This window comes from Stegodyphus dumicola, chromosome 4 (genome assembly GCF_044657685.1).
Source record: "Stegodyphus dumicola isolate Sdum_Otavi_A_Nest chromosome 4, ASM4465768v1".
In the NCBI taxonomy this organism is placed as follows: Eukaryota; Metazoa; Arthropoda; class Arachnida; order Araneae; family Eresidae; genus Stegodyphus; species Stegodyphus dumicola.
In genome coordinates this window covers 25359339-25375113 of record NC_140771.1, presented here as the reverse complement: position 1 = coordinate 25375113, position 15775 = coordinate 25359339, and the positions used below count along the sequence as shown (strand labels likewise).

At 34.9% G+C, this 15775-nt stretch overlaps 1 non-coding gene across 1 annotated transcript; it reads right to left on the bottom strand.

Moving 5' to 3' along the window:
* Nucleotides 1–2374: 2374 nt before the first annotated feature.
* TRNAS-CGA (transfer RNA serine (anticodon CGA)) lies at nucleotides 2375–2447 on the bottom strand. The gene has a single exon. It is a non-coding gene; the product is annotated as a tRNA-Ser (tRNA).
* Between the last annotated feature and the right edge of the window lie 13328 nt (nucleotides 2448–15775).

The following is a 15775-nucleotide window of genomic DNA, read 5'->3' as shown; positions in this document are numbered from 1 at the left end:
TAAAAACAGCATAATATCAAATATATTTATATGATATTATAAATATATATAATATCAGCATAATATCATATATATCAAATAAAAACAGCATTTTTTTCAGATGTTAAGCACAAATGGGCATTTATAACCATTTTAGAATTTTTGTTTCCCTGTTATTGAGAGACAGATGCTTATTTTGTAGAGATTCCAGATTTGAATTGGTGCAGCGTTTGATATGTTGAGTTCGATCGTCAGATGAGAATATGAGCGAAAATGAATAAAAAGCATCCTTCGATATTAAAAAATATAAATGCAATTTTCGAAGGGGAAAGAAATTATATCCAGATGCATGTCGCCTGTCTCACGTGGAGAATCTGTACCGAGTTTCGAGGCATTCCATCTCTAGGCCATAGTTGCGATTTTTCCCGGTTTTGTATGACATCTAGTCTACCGGTAGATCACCGAATCTTCCAGTTTTTAGTTTTTAGCCTTTAGCCTTTACTTAGAAAAATGTTTCACAGTTAAATGAAACTTTAAGTTGCGCAAATTCTTCTTCACCCATTCGTAGAGATTTTCAGCGTAATTTTTCTTATTAAATTTTACTTCATTTGAATTTTTTTTACTCTTTTTATAGACATTTTCAGTGCTTTTTATGAACATTCAGCCTATGTTTAATGGGCTAACATTTGTATTTAGCTTTTCTTCACTGCTCTAGGTTTTCTCGGCATAAAAGAGTAAGAAAATTACGAAGTAAAATTAGCCAAAGGACATAAAGTTTAGAATGCCTAATTAAATGCTAATTTGTTTTACATTAGAATCACATTATAAGTAGTCTATAAAGTGAATAATGGATTTTAAAGCAACTTGAGGTGGGTCTTTTTACTTCCTTGTACGAACTTTTACTTGTACGAAGTAAAAAGGAAGTATTGTAATCGCGAAAAGTTGCAGGCAGCATATTTCAACGAAAATATGCATTTTGACCGCTATCGAATGCAATTTAACGATGTTTTTGCGTGATATATGTACGTAAGGACAGAATAAAAGACTCTTTTCCTCCAAAAAAATTATAACACTGCTTTAAAATGAATTCTAAAGAGAATTTTTCGTGGCGTCTGTACGAACGTATGTACTATCTCGCATAACTCAAAAACGAGTAGCCTCAGAACGTTGAAATTTTGTATATAGGACTACTATAACATATAGATGTGCACCTCGTATTTTGGTTGCAATCGGCCGCGCCAAACATATATAAATATATTTATAAATATATCCACTCTGTTACCCGGCTCAGACATCTCAGTTTCTTTACTCTTATAGGTTTGTAAATTGTACATTTTTTGCTTTAAAAATGATTCAATTATGTTGTTCTTATCTTCCTTTTAAGGTTTTTATGCCTTTAGTAAATCTGTATGCAATATTTTTAGAATTATCAACAATTTAAAAGTTTTTTTAAGTGCCGCTAAGCCTAATAATTTTTTTGATGGCGGCCATTGCTTGTTTACATTTGAAATAGCAGCGTAGTGAATTTGTTGCCAATCTAGAGAAACGTAGCTTCGCAAAAACAAAGATAACGCCTTCATTTATTATTGCGATTTAAATCATGCTTAATCCTTTCTGGAGTTTTTTCGAGGAAATAAGTGTTTAAGATTCACTTAATTTTTAATAATTTAATTTTTAATAATTAGTAATTTTTAATACAGATATTTTGAGTTTTTATGTATTTTTGCCTTGTCACGAAGTGAGAACTGAATTAATTGAATGAGAAGTACTCAATCGTCTGGGAAAAACTTTCTTTTTTGTTTTATTTGCTTAATTTCTTTTATACATAGTTCTAGCTTTATTATAGTATTTGAATAGAGCATGTGGCAACGATTAGATAATTCTTTAAATGATATACATTTTGTGCATTCTGAGTTATAACATGAATGAAATATAATACTGTTAAGTAAACCTAGCGCCAGAGTGTCGCTATGGTAAACAAAGTGAATTTTAAAGAATGCATTTATTCTATTGTGGTTTATGCGCTGTCGGCGAAGTAGATTTAATTCAATCCAATAAGTTTAAATGAAATGCAAGAAAAACGCACATAATTTAATATTCCGTACGAGGAAGTCATGTAGTGTACACATCAGATTTTTAAATGGCGTCAAAGCGCAGGGTGAATATCTGCCGGAAACTCCCAGATTTCGCGTGAGAGCTTGTCAGTTTCAAAGTTGGCAGCTATGCCTACGTTACCCGATACAGACGTAGACGTGCGCGACACGTACTTACAAATTCTTTTTTTTTTAAGATGCTATATGGCCGAAGGTCCATATTATAGAGTCAGAAACTTACGTGTCACACAGTTGTAGAGACATCAGGTTATTTCGAAGCAGGAGACGTGAAAAATGAGCAATGCCCTCGCCGGGACTCGAACCACGCACCTCTTGAATTCGCGTCAAGCGTGCTGACCACTACACCACGAAGGCATGCCAAGATGGCGGGAGAAATACCTTATACAGTAATGGGATGTTCTTTGTCTCAGTTGCATTTTGCAATTTGCAATCATCTGGGAAGACTTTCCATTTTATCTGTATGTCCAATATTTTCTTAAACAGGAAAAGGTATTGGCATGTCCCCAGAAAGTTCCTTCCAGTTCCTCCATGGAAGATGCAATAAGTTCGGCCACGGAAGATGGACGTGTCATCTGCAGTCTGTTGCTTCCCAAAAGTGTTTAATAGGTTTGATGGTTGACAGTGTCCAATAAATAGCTTTTTGAAAGCCAGGCCAGCTTTTAGACATCCATTTTTCCAAACTGTGGAGGTACAACCTTACTCAGGTGGAAAGAACAGTGATTTTATTCATACAGCAAAGAATTTTCCTGAGGTTTAGAAGTGCCAAGATTATCAGGATACATTTCGGCATTCACCATCTAGCCACAGAAAGCAAAGCACCCAGCCGAACCGCGGAAACTATAGAACTAACTAACTACAGAAACTATAACTATTTTTATAGCCCTAAACTGTGGCAACCAGATTTCACAAATGGCACAACACCGTCGGGTATTCGCTTGACACCTGCCAAATGTAGTTAGTAACTAATAGCAAACCTGAATGGCAATTAAAAGTTTCTCTATGATCAATAGGAAGTAAAGTATTAATTACATCTACAGTAATGGAAGCCAAGTACTTTCTGAAGGTTCCGGATTTAAATCAAGGAACTACAAAAACTGTCAATAAATTATATGAAAATATATTTATGGTAAATTTTAAAATCTTCCAATTTCTGTTGCAGGTAAACTCACCTTACCTGCCATCTATTTCCGAATATAAACCGATCCATGAATAAGCCTAGAAGTAAGATTTTGCTGCAAAAATCCATCTAAAATTGAAGGCTATATTTAAAATTAGACTATAAATCTAGATTTTCAGAAGTCGAATTATTTATAGGTAATATAATTCAGGGCTTCTGAAAGTGTAGGTTGCGACCACGTAATGGGACCGCGTGATTAATTTTTGGAAGGGGGGCGGGCAAAGAAATTTTTGTAAAACTAAAAAAAATTCCTAGCGCTGATTAAGAAGCTACAATAGCACGAAAAACCACTAACTGGCGTCTCAGAACAAAGACGGCATAGTACCTGGATTCGAGTGAATAAAGTTTGCGAATGAAGTGCGCATGGTCTGTTTGTTTTATTTTCAGAAAGTGATGGTAAACCTAACCTTTGCACTTTTACATCAGAGTTTATATTCAATTAGCTTATTTATTGTCTATTTGTTTTAAAGAAGAGAGTGTCTTTTCAGAGCTCTTCAGCCCTTTTCATTTATTATCTTTTCACAATAGTATGCTTTAATGAAGAGAAAAGATCTTTCCTGAACTATTAGCGTGTCTGCTGTCTGTCTGCCTTTTTCTTGTGGAGAAGGGGGGGGGAGACGGATACTTTCTTTTTCCCACGTTTATTTTCCCCATATCATTCACTACATTATCCCCCCCTTTTTTTTTTTTAAATTAAACTAGCGGCCTACGGTCAAAGCAAAATTTTTAATTATTAAGTTATACCAGTCGCGCAGACGGTATAGAGGTTAGGAATTACTATGGTGCTTACTATGGTATCGAAGGGCCTGGGTTCGAATCCCGGAGAAGACATGGATGTTTGTAAACGTATAGTGTTGCTGCAGCATGGCGGCACTCTAATTATTAGCGAGCCGAAAGTCCTCTCGTGTGGATTGGTGGAAGGAGAGAGGGGTGGGAGACCCCCGGAGAGCTCTTCCTCAAAATTGTGTGGAAAATAGAAGTCTAACCCCTCTTTGGAGTAGGCTCTGGTAACCATTGTTCCATGTAATATGGTCAAGACAACAATAACATTAATTTACAATTATGTACACCTCTACAATATGATTATGTACAGCTAGTAAGCCCGGCGGTCATACGAAATGACCGCTGTTCTAGATATTACAAATTGTAATTAAAATGATTTGTGCAAAGGTGTCTGCTAATTCAAACTGAATCACCCAGAGCAGGCCGCGAGGACGCACCTTTGCTTACTGCCCCACGGGGTTTCCCCCTTCTACTTGCTTCATTGCTTAAAGTAGAGTGCAATGAAGGAAACCACTGCCGGTACATTTCCTTAAAAGCCACCGCTAGCTCAATAAATAAAGGTGATTTAAATAATAAAATGTTAATTCACGTGTTAAAGGTCTCTTTGTACACAACATTTCTTATGTAGATCTTTCCATCATTTTCAAGCTCGCCTTGCAGAGGGCCATCCATTATTTTTAATTTTACGTCCGTTCTTTCACGAACTCTTGAACAGGCAACATAAAGTTGACCGTGTCCTAATGCAGGCTCATGTAAAAAAAAAAAATGCCAACAGGCTTAAGCGTTTGGCCATGAGACTTATTGATGGTTATAGCAAAGGCAAGTTTTATAGGAAATTGTCTACGTCTCAATTGAAACGGCAACCCTGTGCCGTGGCAACTTCACCCCATTGGCTAGTACAGTTACTCAAGCAACCAATAAACTATGGGCGACAAACAGACACATAAGCCGCATCTAATAAACATATTTATTTATTTCATTTTATTTGTTTTTTCTTCGTTGCTGGTTTTTGCCGGTTGCATATTTCCGAATTCTATTATATGCAGATGTTAAATTTATTTATTAAATGTTAAATGCACGTGCTCTTGTATTTTTAATTTTTACTGCTTAGCTTTCTCGTAATATTCGTCACGCGCTGCACTGTACGGGGATTAAAACAATTTACAGTTACGCAAGCAGGCAATAAACTATCGGCGACAAACACTTAAGCCGCACATATATAAGATTAAAATTTATAATTATGGATACCTGAAAAGAAAATGCACAGAAACATTTCAGTATGAATAAAATCAGTTCATTCTTTCCAAGACACAACCAATTCGTAAATAATTTTTTTGTTGCCAAACCAGGAAACAAAACCTTTTGACACTTCAGGTTAATATGTATGCATACGTACGACGTCATGATTTAAATTTAATGTAATATAACTTTTTCTCAATATCAATAAAAGAATTAATGTGGGAGTCAATTATCCTAACCTGAAGCAAAAAAGTTGCCAACAGCAGCTCGACATACTATGACGTCACATGCAATCGTGTGCTTTCTTCAACTTCAGAATATGATTTTATGTCATTGTAATATATTTAATGTTTGGCAATGCTAATTTTATTTCATATTTTGCAAAATTTACAATTTTTACTTCCTTGTACGAAATAAAAAGGAAGTATTGTAATCGCGAAAAGTTTCAGGCAACATATTTCAACGAAAATATCCATTTTGACCGCTATCGAATGCAATTTAACGATGTTTTTGCGTGATATCTGTACGTAAGGACAGATTAAAAGACTCTTTTCCTCCAAAAAATTATAACACTGCTTTAAAATGAATTCTGAAGAGAATTTTTCGTGGCGTCTGTATGAACGTATGTACTATCTCGCATAACTCAAAAACGAGTGGCGGGCCCACCAGCGGCCGAGCGGTAAAATCGCTGAACACTGGTAGTTCGGTCCGAGGTTCGAATCCCACGAACGGGCTGGTTGTATGGGCGTTTTCGTGGTTTTCCCCATGTGTAACGTGTATACGAGCCAGTTTCCCTTAGAAAGTCCTCCACGAAGGCATCCCTCCTGCCCTTACGCAGATAGCCCTCGAGGCTTTGCCATAATCACACACACACACACACAAAAACGAGTAGCCTCAGAACGTTGAAATTTTGTATATAGGACTACTATAACATGTAGATGTGCACCTCGTATTTTGGTTGCAATCGGCCGCGCCAAACGTATATAAATATATTTGTAAATATATCCACTCTGTTACCCGCCTCAGAGATCTCAGTTTCTTCACTCTTATATGTTTGTAAATTGTACATTTTTTGCTTTAAAAATGATTCAATTATGTTGTTCTTATCTTCCGGTTAAGGTTTTTATGCCTTTAGTAAATCTGTATACAATATTTTTAGAATTATCAACAATTTTAAAGTTGTTTAAGTGCCGCTAAGCCTAATAATTTTTTTGATGGCAGCCATTGCTTGTTTACATTTGAAACAGCAGAGAAGTGAATTTGTTGCCAATAGAGAGACTAAGCTTCGCAACACAAAAATAACGCCTTCATTTATTATTGCGAATTAAATCATGCTTAATCCTTTCTGGAATTTTTTCGAGGAAATAAGTGTTTAAGATTTACTTCGTAATTTTTAATGCAGATATTTTGAGTTTTTATGTATTTTTGCCTTTTTGCGAACTGAGAACTGAATTAATTGAATGAGAAATACTAAATCGTCTGTGAAAAACTGTTTCTTTTCTGTTTTGTTTTCTTAATTTTTTTCATACATTGTTTTAGCTTTATTATACTAGTATTTGAATAGAACATGTGGCAACGATAATTCTTCAAATGATATAAATTTTGTGCATTCAGAGTGTCGTTATAGTAAACAAATAGAGTGAATTTTAATGAGTACATTTATTCTATTGTGGTTTATGCGCTGTCGACGAAGTAGATTTAATTCAATCCAATCAATTTAAATGAAATTCAAGAAAAAATTGAGTATAATTTAATATTCCGTACAAGGAAGTCATGTGGTGTACACATCAGATTTTTTTATTAAGAAACTCTACGATTTGAAAGCGAGCAGTGGCAACACATTTCGAAATAAAGCAGATTTTTCTCTCCAACGTGCAAGACTGTTGCACTCGGAAAAATAAGAGACAAAATTAGCGTTTAAAACCTGTTTTTCATGTTGATCAAAGAAAGGAAGGGAGCTGCAAATCTGTAGCAGATACTGTATGCAATTACATACTCGATGTATAAGATATGATTATTCAAATGTATGCTAATTTTCTATAAAGAAAAATTTTCAGGCACAGAAGTAATGTTTTGAGATATTTGTTGCTGTCAACAAAAAGTATTTGCTTGCATCTTACGAACCTACTAAATGATTAAAAAATTAAGAGCCTTGCATGACATAAGATTTACTTTTGATTGTTGCAAGAAAGATGTCGGAAATAGTTCATGAAAAAATCTGATGTGTACACCACATGACTTTCTTGTACGGAATACTAAATTATACTCATTTTACTTGCATTTCATTTAAACTTATTGGACTGAATTAAATCTACTTCGCCGACAGCGCATAAACCACAATAGAATAAATGCATTCTTTAAAATACACTGTATTTGTTTACCATAGTGACACTCTGGCGCTAGGTTTACTTAACAGTATTATATTTCGTTCATATTATATAACTCAGAATGCACAAAATTTATATCATTTAAAGAATTATCTAGTCGTTGCCACATGTTCTATTCAAATACTATAATAGAGCTAGAACGATGTATAAAAGAAATTAAGCAAACAAAAAAAAAAAAAAAAAAGAAACAGTTTTTCTCAGACGATTGAGTATTTCTCATTCAATTAATTCAGTTCTCACTTCGCGGCAAGGCAAAAATACATAAAAACTCAAAATATATATATATTAAAAATTACTAATTATTAAAAATTAAATTACTAATTATTAAAAATTAAGTAAATCTTAAACACTTATTTCCTCGAAAAAATTCCAGAAAGGATTAAGCATGATTTAATTCGCAATAATAAATGAAGGCGTTATCTTTATTGTTGAGAAGCTATATTTCTCTAGATTGGCAACAAATCCACTACTCTGCTGTTTCAAATGTAAACAAGGAATGGCCGCCATCAAAAAAATTATTAAGCTTAGCGGCACTTAAACAACTTTAAAATTGTTGATAATTCTAAAAATATCGCATACAGATTTACTAAAAAGGCATAAAAACCTTAAGATAAGGAAGATAAGAACAACGTAATTAAATCCTTTTTAAAGCAAAAAATGTACAATTTACAAACGTATAAGAGTAAAGAAACTGAGATCACTGAGCCTAGTAACAGAGTGGGTATATATATATAAATATATTTATATACGTTTGGTGCGCCGATTGCAACCAAAATACAAGGTGCACATCTACATGTTTGCACATCTACATGTTATAGTAGTCCTATATACAAAATTTCAACGTTCTGAGACTGCTCGTTTTTGAGTTATGCGAGATACGTGCGTACATAAGTATATACGTTCGTACAGACGCCACGAAAAATTCTCTTCAGAATTCATTTTAAAGCAGTTTTATAATTTTTTTGGAGGAAAAGAGTCTTTTATTCTGTCCTTACGTATAGATATCACGCAAAAACATCGTTAAATTGCATTCGAAAGCGGTCAAAATGGATATTTTTCTTGAAATATGCTGCCTGAAACTTTTCGCGATTACAATACTTCTTTTTTACTTCGTACAAGGAACTAAAAAATATGGATATAAATTTTATAAAATCCCTTTATCGATTTTTTATGATGATAGAGACGATTCTCCTGGCAAAAAAAAAAAAAAAAAAAAAAAAAAAGGCTTCAGAATTTCTAGAAAATTCCTAGTCAGATACCGATATTAAGAACTCCTATATAAACCGATTTTCCAAACATCAGTAGCAAAAAAATTGCTAAAAATTATCAGTTTATGCACGGAATTTATTTAAAGAAGTGCATGGGGCACTATAGACTTCACTACGGAATAAAACAGGTTATAAAGTATTTCTCTCGCCTTCTTAGCATGCCTTTCTAGTGTAATGGTCAGCACGCTCGGCGCGTATTCAAGAGGTCCGCGGTTCGATTCCCGGCGATGGCAGTGCTCATTTTTCACGTCTCCTGCCTCGAAATAACTTAATGACTGTACCGTGGCGCCCGAACTAAAAACGGTGGTGGACGATGATTCTTCACCACCAGGATTTGGCGATTGGCTCTGAATCCAGTGATCCAAGTTCAAATCTTGGTGGTACCTTCACTTTACAATTGCAAAAGTTTTGTACCTGTTGTTGAACAAATAGATTTTAATTTTCTGCTATCAAAAAAAGTATTTATAAAGAGTTTGTGTTCTGGTATGGGGTTATTACTTTTTATATTGGTTCTGAGTTTTATTTTTCCAAAATAATTTTACAAAAAGCATTTGAGTAAAAGTTGAATGTTTTTTTAACATTTTTTTCAGAGTTTTTTAAAACCAAAACAAGTGAAGAAAAGAAAATTATTTCAAAAATTTATCATCATCCAAGGTAGACTATTGATCATCCAAGGATAGACTCTACTGAAAAGACTGAGTAGCGAGTTCTCGCTATGTCTTTGATAAACAGAAGCTGCAGAAGAAGGTTTAAATAATCTTTTTATTTGAACTAAACTAAACAAAGATCTGCGTTCATTTGGTGCTCACAGTTGCCACAACTTGTGGCTAAGTAACTCGAACAGGGAAAAAAAAATGCAAAATCATAATAAAGTAAGATGGGCTAACGACTGCTACTCTTAAAACCGCTGCTTAAATACTGATTCCGAACTCACTTAGGCCCACCAGCGGCCGAGCGGTAACGTCGCTGAACACTGATAGTTCGGTCCGAGATTCGAATCACGCGAACGGGCTGGCTGCATGGGTGTTTTCGTGGTTTTCCCCATGTGTAACGTGTATGCGAGCCAGTTTCCCTTAAGTCCTCCACGAAGGCATTCCTCCCCTTAGGCAGATAGCCCCAGTGTGCTTTGCTATAATTAAATACACCACACCACCGAACTCACTTAGATTTGCATACTACATCATTAAAGTTTACATTCTGGCAGGAAACTGAAATCAGAAGAGATAGGAAAGTTTTACAAACTAAAACCAATTCAGTAGAACACAAGAAAAAGCCAAAAGCTATCCTCAGAAAAGTATAATAGAGGTATTTACTCTTTTGACTAACTTTTAATAATTTAAAAAAAACCCTCACTATTTATTCTTTAATCAATTTTTATCAATTTATACTGCATATTAAAATATCAAAATATATGGCTTAGCACTAATAATTTGAAAAATTTAAACTTTCAATCCTTCCTGTTCATTAATTAAACTTATAGCAGGCTTAATTTAACTTTTTTATCTGCCCTCACCCCCTCATTCATTCGGCTATCTCCTTAAATTAGTATAGAACTGAAAAGAATCTAGCCCCTCCCCCTACCGCTTCTTCAATTTTTTCAGGACTTTAACTTAATAATTGCCATGAACTCAATAACTGCTATGAACTCTGCCATTACTTCTGAATATGCCAAAACTGCTATCTCTTCACGCCTCAATTGCTCACTGAATTACTATTTTCTACGAACTCGTACAACGCTATTTTCAACGTTCGAAAAAAAATGCAATTACTGTACTGGGATAGGGCTACCCCCAGGAGCCCAGTTCAACTGAACGTTAGTTCACCGAGGAAATAATTGGTTAGAATAAAATAAGGTCTTTACAAATTAACATGCAGATAAATATTGAACATGGAACGCTTAATCGTCTTTAGAAAGTTAAGAGTACAGAACTCAGGACCTCAAGGTGAATTTAGTAATCAAGAGCCACTGAAATTGCAGTAGTTGCATTCTTTTTAAACTGGTCTCTTTTGATAAAAATCTCCCAATAAAAATATAGTATATAAAATAATATAGATAAAATATATTTCCAAATATATATAAAAATAATATTTCCAAATTTTTTTATTTAAAACAGTTAACAGATTTTAGGTTAGGGCTTGAATGGTGAGGGGAAGGGGGAAAAAAAGCAAAGGTTGAATATTTCGAATGCCGAATCTTTTCCCATTCGTAAGTTTCGACGGTTGAAATGTTCCATCTCTACCTGATTAGTAAAACTAGAAACCCTTGTTTCAAGCAAGGAAACATTATTCGACTGCTATTTCGTTCCAGCATTTGGCTGTGTGATTTCCTTTTATAAAACACTCAAGAAATAACGGTATTATTTATAGCGCGATTTTATTGTCTGAAGGAAATGCGTTTTGATTTATTACACGAGAATCGTCTTTCATACAACATTGTCTATTTGGTTAAACAGTTGCGTACAAATTAGTATCCGACATTACTTATTTGTTATGTATTACCTAAGAAACGCGCCATTTCCCTCATTATCTGAATAATGGTTTCATTGTTTTAATTTTTCCTTATTTGTTAATGTATCTATATAATAGATTAGTTAGAGATAGCTGTAATGGGTTGGAAGTGGTTCATTGCGTAGATAGCATGATGAAACTTGCAGTCAAACTCAGCCGTAGATGTGACATAATTTATTATCGGCTGTACTACCTGTTCTTGAGACACATATTGTTCTTCACACATCATCGTGGACGCAATATCCAGCCAACCTTCGATCATAACATTCTTTGAAATTTACATAAGACACACAATGAATGATAGACATAGAGTTTTAGTAGAAGTGTGGGAATTTCGGTTCTGAATAGCAGTGAATGAAAGGTCTGCATTGCTGCATATTATGTAAGATGGAATGGGAACGGATTAATTTTGAAATGACGCAATTAAGACTGATATACAGAGGTTGTTCATAAATTTTTAAACGATTTTGCTTTGCTTTAACAAAAAAAAAAAAGTCTGCTTGGATTTTTATTTATTTATTTATTTATTTTTAGCTGTATTTTGGAAAGTATTGATTATTATTTACTACTTAAGAGTTTTGTTTTCATGCAAATTGCGGGTAAAGCAATGGATAGAAAGTTATGCCTGTGCTCTCTCCGAAGGAAATATTCGTATCTAATTACTACAAAACACCGTGAAGGTTTTCCGATATCTAAAGCTACGATTGGTAATATTGTCAATAAGAAAGGAGAAACAAGTCAAAGTTTGGTTTCAAGTTGAAAAATTGCTCCAAATACATAACCAAGGAAAAAAACGGAATGTTTCGAATTTTGCAAGGATAAAATCTTTAATGTTAAAAGAAACTCCCAAGTTAAGGGGCAGTAGCAAGTTAACAAAAATGCTCAGTATCAACTTTTAACAAAGTTATTTATGATGATTTGAGTCTTAAAACGGCGAAAAAACATAATGTGAGTCGTCTTTCTGTACGACATATCGCCGAAAATAGAACGCGCTGCAGAATTCTTTATCAGAAATATTCATTCGGACAAAAATGGAAAAATGTTATCATAGTAGATAAATCTTGGTTGTATTTAAATGAATGCAATGAAAAGAGATCTATTATTGTAAGAATTGTAACCGTAAGAGTTAATTAATCTAACTCAGTTACAGTCACAATTCCTACATTATTATCAACAAAAAATAAAAACATGGTTCAAAGAATCTTAAGAAAGTTTTTCAAAGGGATTTATCTAGTCTAGTCTAGTCTGCACGGTTATTGCCGAAGTGTGGCGCAGCTGCGCAACTTATCCGGCTCTTGAAAATTAAGCCCGAAGCGCGCAAGACTTTGAATTTTTCATGACAAGTTTCAAGGAGGTCAAAGGTGGCAACAGGGGGGCGACCATGAGTCGCAAGGCCAAAGAGTGGCGCGCGCATCAAGAAATTTTGCAAAGCAGGAACCGTGAGGGTCTGTATGATATGTTTGCGTTGTATCGTAAAAGAAGTCACAGACATAATCCAATAAATTCAATCATAAAATCATAACAATTAAACATAAGCATACATTATAATATAAAAACAAATGAAAAGAACATACAAACTAAGCATACAATATAATAAATGGGAAATAAATAAAATCAAATACACTTTACACTATATACAATATAACAGGCACTGTGCATTCCCATCATGATAATTTTATGTCCCATCATGATAATTTAAGTCACGGGCGAGGTGGGCCGCGAGCGGTCTAAGTGCAGCATCTTCTTCTAGAATAACATAATCTAATACATTTAAACCAGTCATATGGTTGCATTCTTGTGCTTTATTGAAGAATTTATTATTTGCTTTGTGTAGATATGTTTCTACAGATTCCATTTTCAGATCATTGTGCAGGGTTTGATTCGAGACATAGTCGTGAGCATTTGTTATTATTCTAAGTACCTTATTTTGAATAATTTGCAGCGTGTTCAACTCCTTTTTCTGAACTGTTGCCCAGGCCGGAGAAGCATACGCAAAAATAGGACGTATAATGGAGTTATAAATATGTCTTTTCCTCTTGATGTCTAATTTGGAGGTTGCAGACAGGAGCGGCTTGAGACTTTGAATTACTCCAATAGTCTTACCTCTCACACATTTTACATGCTCTTTCCAAAGGAAATTAGCACTGTATTTTAATCCTAAGTAAGTAGCAGTTTTTACAACTGGTACAACAGTATCAAATAACAACAGTTGTGTAGTTAATGGGTGATTCATTTTGTTCTTTTTAAAAATCATAAGCTTAGATTTATCTGCATTAATTGCAATTTTCCAATTGGCACACCAGGTTTCAAGTTTCGGCATAAATTTTTGAAGCTTCTTGATCGCAAAATTTGGTGACCCAGACTTGACGGCAAAAGCTGTGTCATCTGCGTAGCAGCCCATGAAAAAATTGGGATCTAGATGTTCTGCAGGTAGATCTGCCACGTAGAATAAATAGAGCACGGGCCCTAAAATAGATCCTTGAGGGACCCCGGCCTGTACTTGCTTCTTATCTGAGGTGCTATCATCAATGTGAATACTGAATGTTCTGTTTGAAAGGAACGAGTGAATAATTTTGATTAACTCAGTGCTGAACTGCAAACTGATTAATTTATAAATTAACCCCTCATGCCAGACGCGGTCGAACGCCTTCGCCACGTCTAGCATGAGTAAGGCAACGTATCTTTTGTTGTGCAGTGCACTACCTATGAACTCATTAAGTCTAACCAGTTGCTTTGTCATGGATAGGGCTTTCCTGAATCCAAACTGTTCAAGTGGTAATTTATCCAAGTGAGGTTGTATTCTGCTGAGGAACTATTCTTTCAAGTATTTTTCCCATACTGGGCAGTAGGCTAATGGGCATGTACCCATCCGTTTTCGTCAGATTCTTTCCCGGCTTTGGGATCACAATCATTTTGGCAGACTTCCATATATTCGGAAAATAACTATTGTACAGGCAGGCATTCAGAATACCTGTAAGTCGATTAATCATATTTGTTGGCAGCCATTTCAGTGCTACATTATTAACATTATCCTGCCCGGGTGCCTTTCTATTCCTGAGCTTTTTAATTATATTCATGATTTCTTGTGGTGAGGTAAGTTCTAAGTGATTTTTCAGGTTATTTTTGCAAAGCCATTCTGACACTGTGAAGTTCACATGAGTTGTAAAATCCTGATTGCATGGAAAAGTGTTTGTAATGAATTGTTTTTCAAAGTGCTCAGCGAGCGTATTACATTTTTCAATATTTGTGAGCGCAATGCCATGCTCATGGTAAATCGGCCTATTAACAGTGGGTTTATTTTTTAGACGTTTTACAAACGACCAGAATGAGCTACTAGGCTCGTTAAAACTCTCAATTTTCTCATCCCAGAGCTCTTTACGGTGGGAGTTTATCTGTTTTTTAATTTCCTTACCAAGTCTATTCATCTCTTTTTTGGTATCAGGATTGCACGTGAGATGATACCTTTTCCTGAGTTTATTTCGATCTCTGATGAGACTTTTAATCTTTTGTGGTAATTTATTAGTAACCTGTCTTCTAGGAATTTTTCTAGTGGAAAAATGGAATTTCTTTGTATGTCATTTGTAAGCTGCTTGGTCGCAATCTCAATATCCTCAGGAGTGCGTAAAATACTGTTAGTATTACATTCTGAGAGAATTTCATTGAAAATTTTCCAGTTAGTAGAATTAATTTGTTCATCCATAATATCTTTGTTTGTGCCTAGGGTCGCAATGACCGGGCAGTGGTCTGAGTCTAAATCTTGAATAACCTCTAGATTGAAAGAGAGGGAGATGGTTGAAATGAAAATATCCAAAATGTCCCCTGTATTGGGATTATTCGGCAAATACGTGTACTCGCTTGGTACATGAAAATAAATAGGGTGATTATTAATGAATTCGGAAAGCTTGATTCCGTTTTTATTTGTTCTCCTGCAATTCCATTCCTGACTTTTAGCATTTAAATCCCCTGCAAGGATGATTTGCTTATTGATGTCAAGTATTTTTGCGAGATAATTTATATCAAGCATATTCTGAGGAGGATTGTACATAGAAGTGAAGTAAACGTTACCATAATGCGGCAGAAGTACAGACACAGTCACAATTTCATGCCCATTATGTCTCTCTTCGCAGATCAGACAAGATTGAAGAGAGTTGCGTACAAAAATCGCGACCCCCCCACCTCGGTGACTTAGACGGTCGCAACGATAACATGAATAATTAGGAATCTTCATCGGGGTGCTTGACGTAGCGAAGGTTTCAGTGATGAGCGCCACGTCGATATTATGACACGTAATGAAGTTTGACAGTTCAGTGAGCTTATAAT